The sequence below is a fragment of the Sapajus apella genome, unplaced genomic scaffold, assembly GCF_009761245.1.
Source record: "Sapajus apella isolate SASKATOON/1434 unplaced genomic scaffold, GSC_monkey_1.0 scaffold70, whole genome shotgun sequence".
NCBI classification, from domain to species: domain Eukaryota; kingdom Metazoa; phylum Chordata; class Mammalia; order Primates; family Cebidae; genus Sapajus; species Sapajus apella.
In genome coordinates, this window is record NW_022437010.1 from 5,563,675 (window position 1) to 5,579,462 (window position 15,788).

A 15,788-nucleotide genomic window follows, 5' to 3' on the forward strand; every position below is an offset into this window, starting at 1 on the left:
TGCTATTGTAAACAGTGCTGCAATGAACATTCGTGTACACGTGTCCTTATAGTAGAACGATTTGTAATCCTTTGGATATGTACCCAGTAATGGGATTGCTGGGTCAAATGGAATTTCTATTTCTAGGTCCTTGAGGAATCGCCACACTGTCTTCCACAATGGTTGAACTAATTTACACTCCCACCAACAGTGCAAAAGTGTTCCTATTTCTCCACATCCTCTCCAGCATCTGCTGTCTCCAGATTTTTTAATGTTCGCCATTCTTACCGGCGTGAGATGGTATCTCAATGTAGTTTTGATTTGCATTTCTCTGATGACCAGTGATGATGAGCATTTTTTCATATGTTTGTTGGCCTCACGTATGTCTTCTTTTGTAAAGTGTCTAAGAACAAACTTTTTGAAAAGCAATGGCAAAATGTATTCAGAGTTTAAAGCACCTATTCCGTTTGGCTCAATTCTATAGGTGCATTGAAACAAAGCAAAAAAAAAAAAAAAGAAAGAAAGAAAGAAAATGCAACCCCTGCCCCCACCCAAATCAAAGAACCAACAGGAGCCTTTTCAGGCCTCAAGTGAAGCAAGGCTCGCGTCTCAGTGCTGAGAAATCCCCGCGGATAAGAAAATGGGAAGCGGGTCACAGCATTCCCGCTGCGCTCAAGGGGATCCCCCCAGCGCGAACTCAGGCTGCCCCTCCTGGACCGGGCCTGACAGACAAGGAGCACTCATAAGTCATAGCGGTTATCATCACTACAGGGGTCCCTAACATCTCAGTGAACCCCCAAGGTCGGGGAAACTGAGAAACAGTGAATGTAGCCCCAAAGCCTGTGAGAGGCCACGTGTGGGCCCAGAGCCTCCCTGTCACCTTAGAAGCCAGGGAGCCCACAGGCCGAGCAGGGACTTCGGCAGGGCCCCGTCCAGTGGACCCCAAGTCACCCTGTCACTCAGCAACCATACCCCAGCCCCAGGTGGCAGAGGAGGGCAGCCCTGGGTGGGGGCAGCCAGGCCATCAAGGCTCCTCAGCGTTTAGCCCCTCACATGATCCCAGAGTCACTTCGGCTGCAAGCACTCCTTGGCCCCGAGTCCTCTGTCCTCAGCTTTTCTGCTGGGCTCATTTCAGGTTTTTTTTTTTTTTTTTTTCCCTTCTCATTTTCTTGCTCCCTCTGAGAGGCTAATGTTCTAACAAAGATGTGCTGCTGGAACGAGGCATTAATTTCAATAGTCACTTAAAAGCAATTGCCTGGGAAATATCTCATTTTCCCATTAAACGCCGCAGAGGAGAAGCCTCACTCCAGCTCCCAGGCCCCGCCTCCACTGTTCTCTACCCCCTCCCCGCTTCCAACAACTCATTATAACCTGGACACTATTTTCACTCCCCGCTGTAAAATGCTGCCCTGGGCAAATAGAGGAGCCCACTTGGCCTCTGGCCAGCACATGTGCCAAAGGTAACTTACTCTGTGGAAATCAAGCTGGGACAGACAGGGTGTCCTTTTGGGAGCAGAGGCAGGTGGCTCAGCTAGGTTCTCTGGGCTGGGGGCAGGGGTAGGCAGGAGGGGCAGGTGGGCCCCCAGGGTCTCCTTTTGAGGGAGGAATGTAGCCTATGGAAGGGATGTGTCTCCAGGTCCTCCCTGGCCTTTCAGGACATCCCCACAGAGGCCCCTCTCAGGGGAAGCTGGGATCAGGGGTCAGAGCCTGGCACATATGTCACTGTTGACTTGAAAAAGTTGATTGAGCAAGAGTAGGGGTCTCAATGCTCCCTCAGGCTCCCCTGCTTCTCCCTGGTCAGGACCAGGCCCTGACCACCCTCAACCAAGGCAGGCTCTCCTCTTGCACTGTGTTACCTTGATGAGCTGTCATCTGACCTCCATCCAAAAAAATTCGTGATAACCTTCTCCCAGGACTGTTAATAATTATTATATGTATAATAATTAATAATATAATTCACATATGATTATATATTAATATATAATAATGTAATGATTATATATTAATATATAATAACGTAATGATTATACATTAATTATAATAAAATTAATAATTATTAAAAATAAGAGCTGTTTGAAAGCCTTTTGACATGAGACAGACAGCTCTGTTTCATCAATACTTGTCAGTCTCTGTATGCAGAGGTACCATTATCACCACCACAGTCCCCAGTTTAGAGAGGAGTGTGGCCCAGAAAGGCTCCATAATGTCCCCAAAGCCACACAGTTGAGCCCTGAGGACCTGACCTTAGATTTGCTCGGCCCAGGGGTCCGGATGCTTAATCTCACAGCTGGTCTGTCCATGCAGCTTGCAACACTAAGGAAGTCCCTCTCCAGGGAGAGAGCTCCAAGCCCTGGCAGCGAGGAGCTCCCTGTGACCAGAGAACCCAACCTGCAACCTCCACACCATTCCACAGCTGCTGGCACTGTGCCCACTTCTAAGCTTAACCCTGAATGATGAAAGAGACCAGAAGCCAACAGCTTTATGTATGTTACTTCTGAGTCTCAGAACAAACTTACAGAAAAATCTTATTCCCACTTCACAAACAAGAAGTTGAGGATCAGAGAGGTTAACTCAAATCACAAGGTCTCATTTGAGTTAACCTCTCTGAAAATCAGGTTTTTGGGGCCCCTGCTCTCGCCACCAGACTCCAGACTCTGCAGCTTTGGTGTTTTTATTCTCTTCCTCCCTGTTTTTATTGAGGGCTTTTGAGGTGCCCTCCTTCTCCATCTCCTCCCTTTTCCTTTTTTTCTCCTTCTCCTTTTCTTCTTCCTCCTCCTCCTCCTCTTCCTTCTCCTCCTCCTCCTTCTCCTCCTCCTTCTCCTCCTCCTTCTCCTTCCTCTTCTTTTGCTAATTTAAGAGATACAGTCCTGCTCTGTCACCCTAGCTGCAGTACAATGGCATGATCACAGCTCACTGCAGCCTCAACCTCCCAGGCTTAAGCAATCCTCCCACCTCAGCCTCCAGAGTAGCTAGGAATATAGGCACGCATCACCACAAGTAGCTAATTTTTATTTTTATTTTTTGTAGAGACAGGGTCTCTTTGTGTTACCCAAGCTGGTCTTGAACTCCAGGGATCCAGTGATCTGCTCCCCCTCAGCCTCCCAAAGTGTTGGGATTACAGGAGGGAGCCACTGTGCCCGGCCAAGTCACCCTACTTGAACTTTGATTCACCAAGCTCTTCGGTCCAGTTTTACACAAGCGTGAACTCAGAGAGGCATGAGCTTGAGATTCCTTTGTTCACACACAGCCAAGTTGGCGCAAGGAGGTGCAACAGAGAAAGGCCTCAGTGTCTTTGGCCGAGCCCACAGAAGGCCACCTAAGCAGGCTGGATGCTGCCCAGAGCTGGGCCACAGCATGACCTTTGCAAGTCGGCCAGCTCAGCTCCCAAACCTCATACACACACGAAGACATCTTTCACCCTAGGAGCAGCCCCACAGCGCAGAGGAGCCACACGGTTGCTAATGGCCACTCGAGTTTGTCTGATCAGTCTGGGGTCAGGCACAGCCTCCAGGGGCCTCTGGCCCAGGTTGCATCTTCCCTACAGCGCAGAAAATCAAAGCGCAGTTAAGAAAACCCCAGGAAGGCAGTGAGTCTCCTCCCGTTAGTTTCTGGGGTGGACTTCCAGCAAGGGTTTTGGACAATTGGCTGTTGCAGTCAAACAATGTGTCTGGCAAGAAGCGAGACTTCCTCCCTTCCTGCTGCCTGGCTCAGGGCGCTGAGGCCTCACTTCCGGAGGTGGGCAGAAAGGACTGTAGAGTCCGCCATCTACGGGATCCCTGGGAGCCCATGGCAGCCAGAGAACTACACCCATTGGAGAACTCCAGGTTCTCTACGGCCTCTTGTTACTGCCGGTGCTTGTGTGGTCTGAGGTGGGTAATGCAGCAGCCTCCTGCAGCCAGCCCAGGGCTGGGTAGCATGGGGCCAGGCAGTTAGTGTAGGAGAGCGAGCCCAGGCTTGCAACCTTATTTTTTCTTTGAGACAGAGTCCTGCTCTATTGCCCAGGCTGGAGTGCAGTGGCCTATTCAACCCCTGCTTCCCTGGTTCAAACGATTCTCCTGCCTCAACCTCCTGAGTAGCTGGGACTACAGGCACATGCCACCATGCCTGGCTAATTTTTGTATTTTTGGTAGAGATGGGGTTTTGTCATGTTGGCCAGGCTGTTCTCAAACTCCTGTCCTCAAATGAATCTGCCCTCCTTGGCCTCCCAAAGTGCTGGGATTACAAGCATGAGCCATCGCAGCCAGCCTGGGCAACCTTGAAGAAGTTACTTAGCTTCTCTGAGCCCCAGTTTCCTCATTTGTATCATGGCAGCAATAGTGTCCATTTCGCAGGGCTAGTATGACCAGTAAATGAGAATCCTCATGAGGGCCTGGAAATGACAGGGTCACAATGCAGGTGGTTCTGCTCCTACCAGTGACTGATATTTGCTGAGCACAGACCGTAGACTAAGTTCTGTGCGGAGCATTTTATATTAACTGTCCCATTTAGTCCTCCTAAAAATCTAGTGAGATGCGACTGTCCCCAGATTACAAATGAGAAAACTGAGACTCAAAAAGGCCAGTAAGTGAGCCCAGATAACTGCACAAGGATAGCAGAGAGCAAGCAACAGGAGCCGAAGCCATGGGCTCACACCATGCTCGGCCTGCCTTTTAGGCCCATGGCACAGTTGGTGGGTGCTATCTGAACTGAATGGATGTGCCTGTTATTTTGAAGTTGGGGTCTACGGCCATACCACCCTGAATGTACCTGATCTCGTCTGAAGTTGAGGATAGCCATCATCTTTCATTTCAAAATGAAGGCACTGAGGCATTGAGAGGTTAAGTCACACACAGCCAGCAAGTAGCAGAGAGTGAAAGGAATCAGCATTGATGAGCGCCTACTGTATGCCAAACACTGTGCTTACTTCAAGATCGTGTGATCTGCTGGGTAGTTTTGGGAGATGTTGGAGTTTCACTGACTTCCCACACTGCCCTGTAAGAAGAAGGTCTTATTAGTATTAGCCTCATTTTGCAGAGAAGGGAACTGAAGCTCCGTGTATGTAATTAGACTCTGAAGGCTGTTGATGGATGGGGAAGGAGAGGGTCCCTCTCTGCCTTTAAGGAATGTGTGGACAGTTATGATTCTGGCCTGAGAGGGACACGGAGGGGGCTCTGTTCCTGTCCCACATACCCTGCCCCACCCCCAGAACTTCATGGACCCTGCCAGGGGAGGCTCCTGGCTTCCCAACAGAGGAAGGCACCACTTCAGAAAGAGCTGTCCCCTCAGGCCTTCTGTAGGTGGCCGGTGGGGTCTAAGCATCTGTGGCCTTCACTGACCCTTCTCCATTCCCCTTGTCCTCCCTGTGCCTCTGTAATGCTCACTGAACCACTAGAGAGCCCCCGCAGAGAGCAATCAGCAGCAGAGTGCACAGCCAGCCTCCCGAGGGTGCTTTCCCGCACTCTCAGGTCTAGTCAAAGCTGGCTTCCTACAGAAATGCACAGGGGACTGAGATCACAGCAGAGTGGGCCTGGAAGCATCCTGGGGAACAAACAATGCTGCAAGGAAGACGGAGGCCACCCACGGCAAGCCGCCCCTTCCGGCCCCGGGGAACCCTGGGGTGGACCCTGGTCACTATCTTGAACATGAGACTCTAGTCTTTTTGCTCACTTCCAATATCAGCAAAATAAACTTGGGCATCTGTTTCACAATGTGAAGGTTTATTGATTTACCAGTTCTAAAAATGTGCTACTGAGCTAATAAATGCATCACAAAGCAAACATAAAAGTTTATATTTTACTCAGATGAGAGGAAACCTTAACTAGAATTTCTGATATCTTCTTCCTACACCCCAGCATTTTGTGGTGTGCCCCTTTGTGACGCAGAAGCTGCAGGGCCTGCTACTGTGCTCAGGCCTGGCTGCAAGGAACACTCCCCTTCCCTGCAAGAGGCCATCGAGCAAGGCGTTTGGCACAGGCTTTGGGGTCAGACAGAAGTGAGTTCTGATCTGAGCTCTGCTTCTGAGATGCAGTGCAGCCTGGGCCATGACTTACCTCCTGGAGCTTCTGTTTGGGCTGGGAGATAATCTTTCTGTGCAGAGGTGATAAGATGACCGCAGGAACACAGCACGGCGCGTGCCACGGAGGAGATGGTGTTCAGTCCACGGTCCTCAATACTCCTGCTTGCCAACAAGCTCCGGGTTCCCACCCATGCCAGGGAGGTCAGTAGGTGGCCTGGGTGCCTGAAGGCCAGTCCTGAGGATGAAGCCTAATGAAGCCTAAATGGAGAGAACGGATGACTTGGAGAAGCGTCCCCACAGCTCCCCCGGGCTCTGGGCACAGCCTTTCCCATGAGTGGGAAGTCACGTTCCTAGGGCTCCAGGTAGAATTCCACACTTTTTTTCTGTAAAAAGAAACATATACAGACACAATTTTTATTTCATCCCTTTTCTGCCATCCTCCCAGTTCTACTTACACATGCTTGTGAGTCCCTTTGGTAACCCGGAAAGCACAATAGAGCCAGCATAATCATTCTGCAGTGGTAGAAATCTATTTTTAACCTGGAATAGCCCCATGAACAGGAGACCTGTACTGTCCCCCATCAAGGGGACTCCCCTTCCTATGCCAGTGATCACGACTCACACAGCCCTCGTGAGGCCACCAGAGAGACAGGACACCCCCCAAGCCACAGCTGCAGCCCTGAGAGGGAAACGCATGAGCTCCCCACCTGGAGGCAGCCCCCTGAATGAGTGGTGTGTTGTTCTGCCATCAAGTTGTCAGAGTCATTCATCTGGGGCAGAACAGAGGAAGCCACTGTTGACCACTTCGCCCATGCCCAGAGTTTCTCTGAGGCACTCCTGTGGCCTGGGACAGAACGTTTCTGTGAACAGCAGTCCATGGCCAGGCAATCACAGAAACATCTCCCGTGGAAGACCTGCATTCAAAGGGCCACCAAATTAGACTCCCACTTCACACTGCGGGGGAAGTGGTAAGTAATGGGGGGAGGCAGAGAGAATGGGCCTGCAGGTGGAGGAGGGCTGCAGTGCTTCTCTGGGAGCCTGCTCCCCTGAGAACCAAGCCACTGCTCCCTCCAACACCCCTACTCAGAGGACTCTGTCTGAGCTTTATGTGCAAGTATCAGCTTCCACTGCAGCTGCGGCACGCACGTTGTTGGAGAGCCCAGCTGGATTCAAGGACTCTTGCCTGGTGCAAACCTGAATTGCAAAGACCATGGTTGTGGGGGCTGGGATCGATGATCCCACATTACCCATGTGCCCTCGTTATTCCCTCCCACACCTCTTGCCTGCCCTCCCCACCTCTCCCCCTCAGCAGTGAAGGTGCTCATGGTGGTCATCAGTGTCCTTACAGAACATTTAGCTCAAAGTTGCATAATCTTTAACTTTCCTCAGGGCCCAGCCTGTCGGTCTCCACGCCAGCCACTATGAGGCCAGGATGAATTCATTTGCAGAGGACAAGCACAAAACCTCCGGTAGAAAACAAATGCAATGTACCATAGTAAATGAGAGCAGCTTAAAAAAAAAAAAAAAAAAAAGCGCACAAAATCCATTGGGGACCCCGTTGCCATAGGAACTGGCATTACAGCTTGCTTCCGATAATTAATGGAGGGTTTTGCTATTACTGTATTCTTGAAACTTCACTTTCCCCTGTGCTGCACTGCAGAATGCAGCATCCTCTCCCCATTCATAAATATTTCATGACCACCGGCTGCTGTGTTTCATCACCGCGGATAGCACTCGGCCTCATCCACCCCTTGCCAAATTCATGTTGTCCTGTCAGAGAGCAACTTCCATTTCTTCCTCTTTCTTCTGCAGCCTTCATGTATCTGGTTTGAAGTTCTTTACATTCCCAAACCCAGAAGGGTAGCTTTCATTGTGGCTTTGTCTTCAGACGCTGGACATCTCTTTCCTGTGCCTGTCTTATTTTCCTAAAGGTCCTGTGGGCCTCCCCCAGGGGCGTTGGTTCTCCTCAGGCCCTGCTGCCCTCTGCACATCTGCTTTGATGCAGTCCTGGGAGGATACTGGGCTTTTGAATTCTGGTGCCGCAACGTGCTGGCTGAGCCTCTGTTCCCTCACGGTTAAATAGTGATGCCACCTGCCCCGCAGGGTTGGAGAGGGAGAGTCAGATAAGATACAACACATGTAAAGTACCCATCCCCCCATGGGTGGGCTCAAATGGCCACCGTGGCTGCTGGTGTTGGTTTGTTCTATTATATGTCTTGTTTTTGTCTAGATAAAATAAAATCTGTAACTTTTTTTAATTGACAAAATTGTATATATTTGGGTGTGCAGCATGATATTTTGACATGTAGCTAATTAACCTGTACATTACCTCACATACTTTTTTTGTGATGAGAACACATAAAATCTACTCTTAGCAATTTTCAAGTATACAATATGTTGTTATTAACTATAGTCACCACGTTGTGCAAAATGTCTTGAACATCTCCCTCCTGCCTAAATGAAAATGTTAATCTTTTGATCAATATCCCCCAATCCCCCCAACCCCCTGCTCCCTGGCAACCACCATCCTATTCTATGATTTTATGAGTTTGACTTTGTTTAGATTCCCCATATAACTGGGATCATGCTGTATTTGGCTTTCAACGCCTGGCTTATTTCACTTACCTAATGTCATCCAGGTTCATTCACGTTGCAAAGGACAGGATTTCCTTCTTTTTAGAGGCTGAATAGTATTACATTGTATCTATACATTATATTTTCTTTATCCATTCATCCATTGATAGATACTCCCTATCTTGGCTACTGTGAAGAATGCTGCAAAGAGCATGGGGGTGCCGGTATCTCTTTCATGCTGATTTCATTTCCTTTGGACATATACCCAGTAGTGGGATTGCTGGATCATATGGAAGCTCTATTTTTAATTTTTTGCAGAACCTCCATATTGTTTCCCATAATGGCTGTACTAACTTACATTCCCACCAAACATGCAAGGGTTCGCTTTTCTCCACGTCCTCAGCCATCCTAACAGGTGTGAGGTGCTACCTTATTGTGGTTTTCATTTGCATTTCTATGATGATTGATGAGGATTTTTTCATACACCTATTGGCCATTTGTATATCTTCTCTTGAGAAACACCTATTCAGGTCCTGTGTCCATTTGTTAATTGATTTGCAGATGTTCCTTGACTTACAATGGGGTTATGTCCCATCCCAATAAACTCATTGTTGGTTGATAATACCATAAGTCAAAAGTGTTTTTAGGCCAGGCACAGTTGGCTCATGCCTGTAATCCCAGCACTCTGGGAGGCCGAGGCAGGCAGATCACTTGAGCTCAGGAGTTCAAGACCAGCCTAGGCAGCATAGCAAAACCCCATCTCTACTAAAAATACAAAAATTAGCTGGGCATAGTGGAACATGCCTGCGGTCCCAGCTACTCCGGAGACTGAGGTGGGAGGATCCCTCGAACCCAGGAGGTGGAGGTTGCAGTGAGCCAAGATGGAGCCACTGCACTTCAGCCATGGTGACAGAGCGAGACCCTGTCTCAAAATAAATAAATATTAAAATTAAAAAGTATATTTAATGCACCTAATCTACCTACATCATAGCTTAAGCCTAGCCTACCTTAAGTGTGCTCAGAATTTAGCCTATGGCTGGGCAAAGTCATCTAACACAAAGCCTATTTTATAATAATGTGTTGAATATCTCAGGTAATTTATTGAATACTGAAAGTGAAAAACAGAATGGTTGCATGGGAATGGAAGTATGGTTTCTACTGAATGCATGTCATTTTCATATCATCATAAAGTTGAAAAGTCATAAACGGAAACATCGTAAGTGGGGTACTGTCTGGATTTGTTTCCTTGCCATTCAGTTGAGTTGCTGTTGCTTTGACTTAAAAAAAGCTTCTTTCTCCTTGCTGCCCTAGTGGAGGGACGAGTCAGACACCACAACCCTCCTACAAAGGCTCTTCACAGGAGCATGGAGAGAGGCCTTGCCCTGGCCCTAAAGACACTGAGCTGTGGACAGTGCTGTTTAAAGGTGACAGGGATGACCGGGCATGGTGGCTTACCCCTGTAACCTCAGCACTTTGCGAGGCTGAGGTGGGTGGATCACCTGAGGTCAGGAGTTCAGGGTCAGCCTGGCCAACATGGTGAAACCCCATCTGTACTAAAAATACAAAAAACAGCCAGGCGTGGTGGGGGCTCCTCTGATCCCAGCTACTCAGGAGGTTGAAGCAGGAGAATCACTTGAACCCAGGAGGAAGAGGTTGCAGTGAGCCGAGATTGCACCATTGCACTTGGGCCTGGGCAAAAAGAGTGAAACTCCATCTGAAAAAAAAAAAAGAGGTGACAGGGACAAGTCCTGCGCTAGAGGGAATGGCAGGTTGATTCATGTGCATTTAGTGCAGAAACGGTGCTCAGCATCACCTTCTCCCCAGGACTCAGAGCCTGGCGCTCCCACTTCTTGCCTCCCCTAAGGGTGCTTGAAGGCTCAGTTAGTGAAGATCAGTGAGCCTTGCTCTGAGAAGAGGCACTGATGGTGGGGTGGAACCGAGCCTTCTGCTCTCCTGAGGGAGCAGCATTTGATAGGACGTCCTGTGACTTAAAGCCCGGTGCTGCTGTGGGGTCTCGAGACTGGCCTGTGGGTGACTCGGGGAAACTCCCCCCTGACTCTGGGCTCGTTTCCTTCCACCTCCCACAAGAACACAAACAAGCCATGCTGTTGCTCACCACCTGACTCATCCAGCAAGGCTTGAGGGCTGCGATAACAGGCAAAGAGTCCTCCCACAACACCTCCTCGGCAGCCTGTTCTGGGGCACGGTAATTGTCCCTTGTCCCCATTAACCTTCCTCAGCACTGCAGGGACTCAGGGGCAGTTGCCTTTTGAAGCTACATCCTGAAGGTTGCCCTGAACACCATTGGCCCATGGTCAGTTTCTCTCGCAGTGCATAGGGCCTAGGCAGATGCATACAGTGGGCCCAGAGGCCAGAGCCAGGCAAGGTGGATTCAAGGATGGGAGGAGCCAGAGGGGTCAAAACTGGAGAGAGACTGAATCCTGACATGAAGTCTCAGGAAAGTTCAGAGCAGAAGACAGAAGACCTGCCAAGAGGATTGAAAACTGCGATTTCCACTTGAAACGAGGAGCTGGAAGCAGAAAGTGAGGTGGGACTGAGCACAGAAAGTTCAATGGGCAAGGATGCAGGGATGCTTCATTGTCTCCGCTAAGGTGCTGCAGAGGGTCAGGCTAGTTAAAGGCACAAATGTGGAGTGACCTCAACCACTGAGGCTGCGTTTCTCTTACTGCCTTGAGCTTTTCCTTCAAATCCAGCCCTAGTCACACATGCTGGCTTGGTGGTTGTTACTGAGCTCCAGAAACCTCCCACCCAGGTCCTCCCATCATGGCAGTGATGGCCAACAGAGACACTGTTCCCTGTCCCTAGACTCCCCAAGCTACCTCCAGGAGTTTGGGACCCTCTTTGACAGCACTTCCAGCTTTATGCAGACTGAGGAGGAAGCTGACCTGAGATTCACTGCTCGTTCCAGAAGCCCCAAGAGCACTAGTGCCATCTGACATTCTTCTCCAAACCCCTTGACCAATGAGGCCAGGGACCTCAGTGCAGCCTCATCCGCCTGCCCCTGGGGACATTTGCTGAAATTCTCTGCTGCTCTGATTCTTCCAAACCCTGCCTGCGGGGTGTTCATACCATTCTCGAAGAACCTGGGCTGCTGGGTATCTACGCACAGGCCCTGGGGGAAGGACCCTTTGCAGGGCCGGTGTGCGGGACCCTCTCCTGTAGGTTCTCTCTCTCGGCCTCCTGCGCTGTTCTGGTTTCTGGGACACAAATTCAAATCCCTGCCCACACTCATCACTACTTCCTTCCCAAATATTATCGTGCAATAAAATATGCATGGTATAAAACGTACCATCTCAGCCACTTTGAAGGATGTAGCTCAGTGCTACATTCATGCTGTTATGCAGTTATCACTACCACTCAGCTCCACGACTTTTCACTCTCCCAAACTGAAACCCCGTACCCATTAAACACGAACGTCCCATTCCTCCCTTCCTCTCGTCCCTGGCAACCACCATGTCACTCCTGTCTATGAATTTCAAAATGGTGGGTGCCTCATGTGAGTAGAATCACAGAGAATTTGTCTTCTTGTGCCTGGCATGTTTCACTGTGCATAATGTTCTCATGGGTCATCCATGTGGCAGCATGTGGGAGAATTCCCTTCCTCTTTAAGGCTGCATCATATTCCATTATCTGGAGAGAACACATTTTGTTTATTCCTTTGTCCTTCAATGGACATGTGGGTTGCTTCCTTCTCTAGGCTATTGTGAGCAATGCTGTCAGGTACATAGGTGAACAAATATCTGTTTGGTCCCCTGCTTTCAATTCTTTTGGTTGTATACCCAGAGGTGGGATTGCTGAATCACATGATAATTCTATTTTTATTTTTTTGAGAAACTTCAATACTGCTTTCCACGGTGGTTTTACCATTTTACCTTCCCACTGACCATGCATGAGGATTCCAGTTTCTCCATGTCTTTAATACTTGTTATTTTCTGTTTATTTTTAGCTATGGCCATTCTAATAGGTGCAAGGTGGTATCTCGTAATTTTGATTTGCATATTCGTAATGATTATCAAAGTTAAGCCCCTTTTCATGTGCTTAATGGCTATCTGTCTCCTTTGACGAATGTCTGTTCAAGCCCTCTGCTTTTTAATTGGGACGTTTGTGTTTTCACTGTTGACCTTTTGGAGTCGCTGCTTATTTGAAAGCTCTTTGCGGTAGGCATCCTCATGAATGAGCCCTAACAACCCTCAGCCACTCACCCTTGAGAGTCCCTTTGGAGTCTGACCTCTGCAGCCACGTCTCCTTAGTCGTGCTCATCTCAACTGCTCTTGTTGCAAACTTCTCCGGGTCTCTTCCTTTGCAGCAAGAGTAAGAAGCAAATGGTAGTTTCCGGTCTGGGCTCCCAGTGGTTCCCCTTGCACAGGACAAGTGATGCGTTATTTCCCGGACCTCCCCTCCTGCTGGGGTCCCAGCAGGATCCTGGGTCAATGACCTCTGAAAACCATCCACGGAGTTCCTCTTACACCTCTTCCTGGGTCAGAGCAGAGAGCTGAGTGCCAAACATTTCATAATGACCGCTTCAAAGATTCTGCACCACACGCGCTTTGGGGATGTTCCAGGGGCAGAGAAAGGAAGCGTGCACTGGAAGCGTTAACTCGCTTCATTACCGCCTTCATAAAGATGGAGTACTTACCTGCCAGGTGGCACAGTGTTCAGTACTGGAGCTCATGTGAATGTCTACCACGCACTGCCCACCGGGACAAATCCTGGTTCCCAAGGCCTTCCGTGAGTGACTTAGCTCATTTCTGGAATGTTTTGATGACGCCACTTTCTAGCTCCAGGGAGACTCTCTGGAGAGTCAAAGCAACAAAAGGCAGAGAAAACAAGAAAGAAAGTAGGAGGAGGGGGGAAAGAAATGGAAGAGCAACAGGTTCCTTTTTTACTCTCAGGCTTCCTCCTCTCTCCCACTCAGAGCCCCACACTCGTTTGCTTAGAAGTCGCCTGCTCGGCTGCGCTGAGACTTGCATTTCACTTGAGTCTGACCTTTCAAGATGATTTTCCCTAACATTGGGCTATCTGATGTATTTGTAGGTTAGCTCCTTATCTGGGAGCAGCTGCCTCTCAAGGGAAGACATCTGCCCTTCAGAGCCAGCGTGGGGAGGAGGAGGAGAGAAGGTGGGGGCGGGGAGGAGAAGGAGAGAGCAGGGAGGGCAAGGACAGAACACAGGTGGGAGGAACAAGGTGCAGGAGCGTAGGGAGACACCTGATGCCATTGGGAGAGCAGCTACAGGGCCTCGCACACAAGCCGCATCTGAAGACTGAAAGGCTGGCCCCAACAAATCTTGTGAAATAGGGATGCTTCTTCTAGAACTGCTGCCCCCCTACCCCCTGCCATCAGCAGAAAATAAGGCTCAACTTGTGGCCTTTGGGACTCTACAAGTTTCTCAGAAGTGCCTGAGCCACCAGGTTGTAAAGCAGGGGATGTCATATGGGGGCCTGACCCTCCAGCCCACTATCCAAGGAGAGCTACTTAGAAACTATCTGTGTTCCTTGTGTATTAAAAATGTGTTCTAGGGGCTGGGTGTGGTGGCTCACGCCTGTAATCCCAGCACTTTGGGAGGCCGAGGTAGGCAGGTCACAAGGTCAGGAGTTCAAGACCAGCCTGGCCAACATGGTGAAGCCCCGTCTCTACTAAAGATATAAAAAATTAGCTGGGGCAAGGCAGCACGTGCCTGTAATCCCAGCTACTTAGGAGGCTGAAGCAGGAGAATCGCTTGAACTCAGGAGGTGGAGGTTGCAGTGAGCTGAGATCATGCCATTACACTCCAACCTGGTGACAGGGCAAGACTTCATCTCAAAAAAGTAAAATAAAATAACATAACATAACATAACATAAATAAAAAGATGTTCCACTGCTTCAACATAAACACATAGATGACTGGCCTGGACCCCATCCCCACCCCCCACCGAGGACCCTTCCACCTCAGACATCTCATGGTCTTCACCGTGCCCTAGGCATACAGTGACAGATGTCCACTCTCTGTTAGCCATGAGGAACTAGCCAGGTAAAGCTGGTGCCAAAGGAAGGGAGTTGGATCAAGTCTGTGTTACTCACACAAAGAACTGTTACCCCTGGGAGCTGGGAGAAGTTGGAATTGATTGGAATGGCGAAGGTAGCCTGGCTGGGCCCAGGAATGCTGAAATTCATTCAAAGGAGACTTTCCGGGGTCTGCTGTTAGTCAAAGGGAGTCAAAAAGGGCAGATGTTAACTTCATATAGAAACTCCCTAGAAAAATGAAATTGATTTTTCTAGAAATGGAAACAGAAATGTTTCATAGGCCAGGCGCAGTGGCTCGCACCTGAAATCTCAGCACTCTAGGAGGCCAAGGTGGTAGGATCACTTGAGCCCAGGAGTTTGAGACCAGCCTTGGCAATAAGGGAGACCCCATCTCTACAAAAAAATTTAAAAATTAGCTGGGCATCTGTAATCCCAGCACTTTGGAAGACCGAGGCAGGTAGATCACAAGGTCAGGAGTTTGAGACCAGCCTGAGCAGCATGGTGAAACCCTGTATCTACTAAAAGTATTTTAAAAATTAGCCGGGTGTGGTGGTGCATGTCTGTAATCCCAGCTACTCAGGAGGCTGAGCCAGGGGAATTGCTTGAACCTGGGAGGCAGAGGTGACAGTGAGCTGAGATCCCACCACTGCACTCCAGCCTGGGCAACAAAGTAAGATTCCATCTCAAAAAATAAATAAATAAATAAATAAATAATAAAAATAAAAAAATTAGCTGGGCGTGATGGCATGTGCCTGTATTTCCAGCTACTTGAGAGGCTGACCCAGGAGAATCACTTGGGCCCTTGGGTTCAGGGCTGCAGTGCGTCATGATCACATGCCACTGCGCTCCAGCCTGTGCAGCAGAGTGAGACTCTCTCTCTCTCTCTCTATCTCTCTCTCTCTCTATATATATATGTATATTATATATATATATTATATATATATATATACACATACACACACACATATACATATATATACATTTTTAAAAAGAAATGTTTTATAAAACAACAAATACTTGGTCATTTAACCATTTTCTTATTGCTCTCAAAGTCTAAATGTCTCTTGGTAGAGAAGCTGACTAGAAATCTGCAGAAACTCAGGAATCTGGGGTCAGCCTCTGAACTGGTGATTCTCAACACCAGCTGCATTGTAGGACCTCCCAATGGATTGGTTAACACTTTGTCCAAGCCCCACCCTCACCGAGTCTGGTTTAACT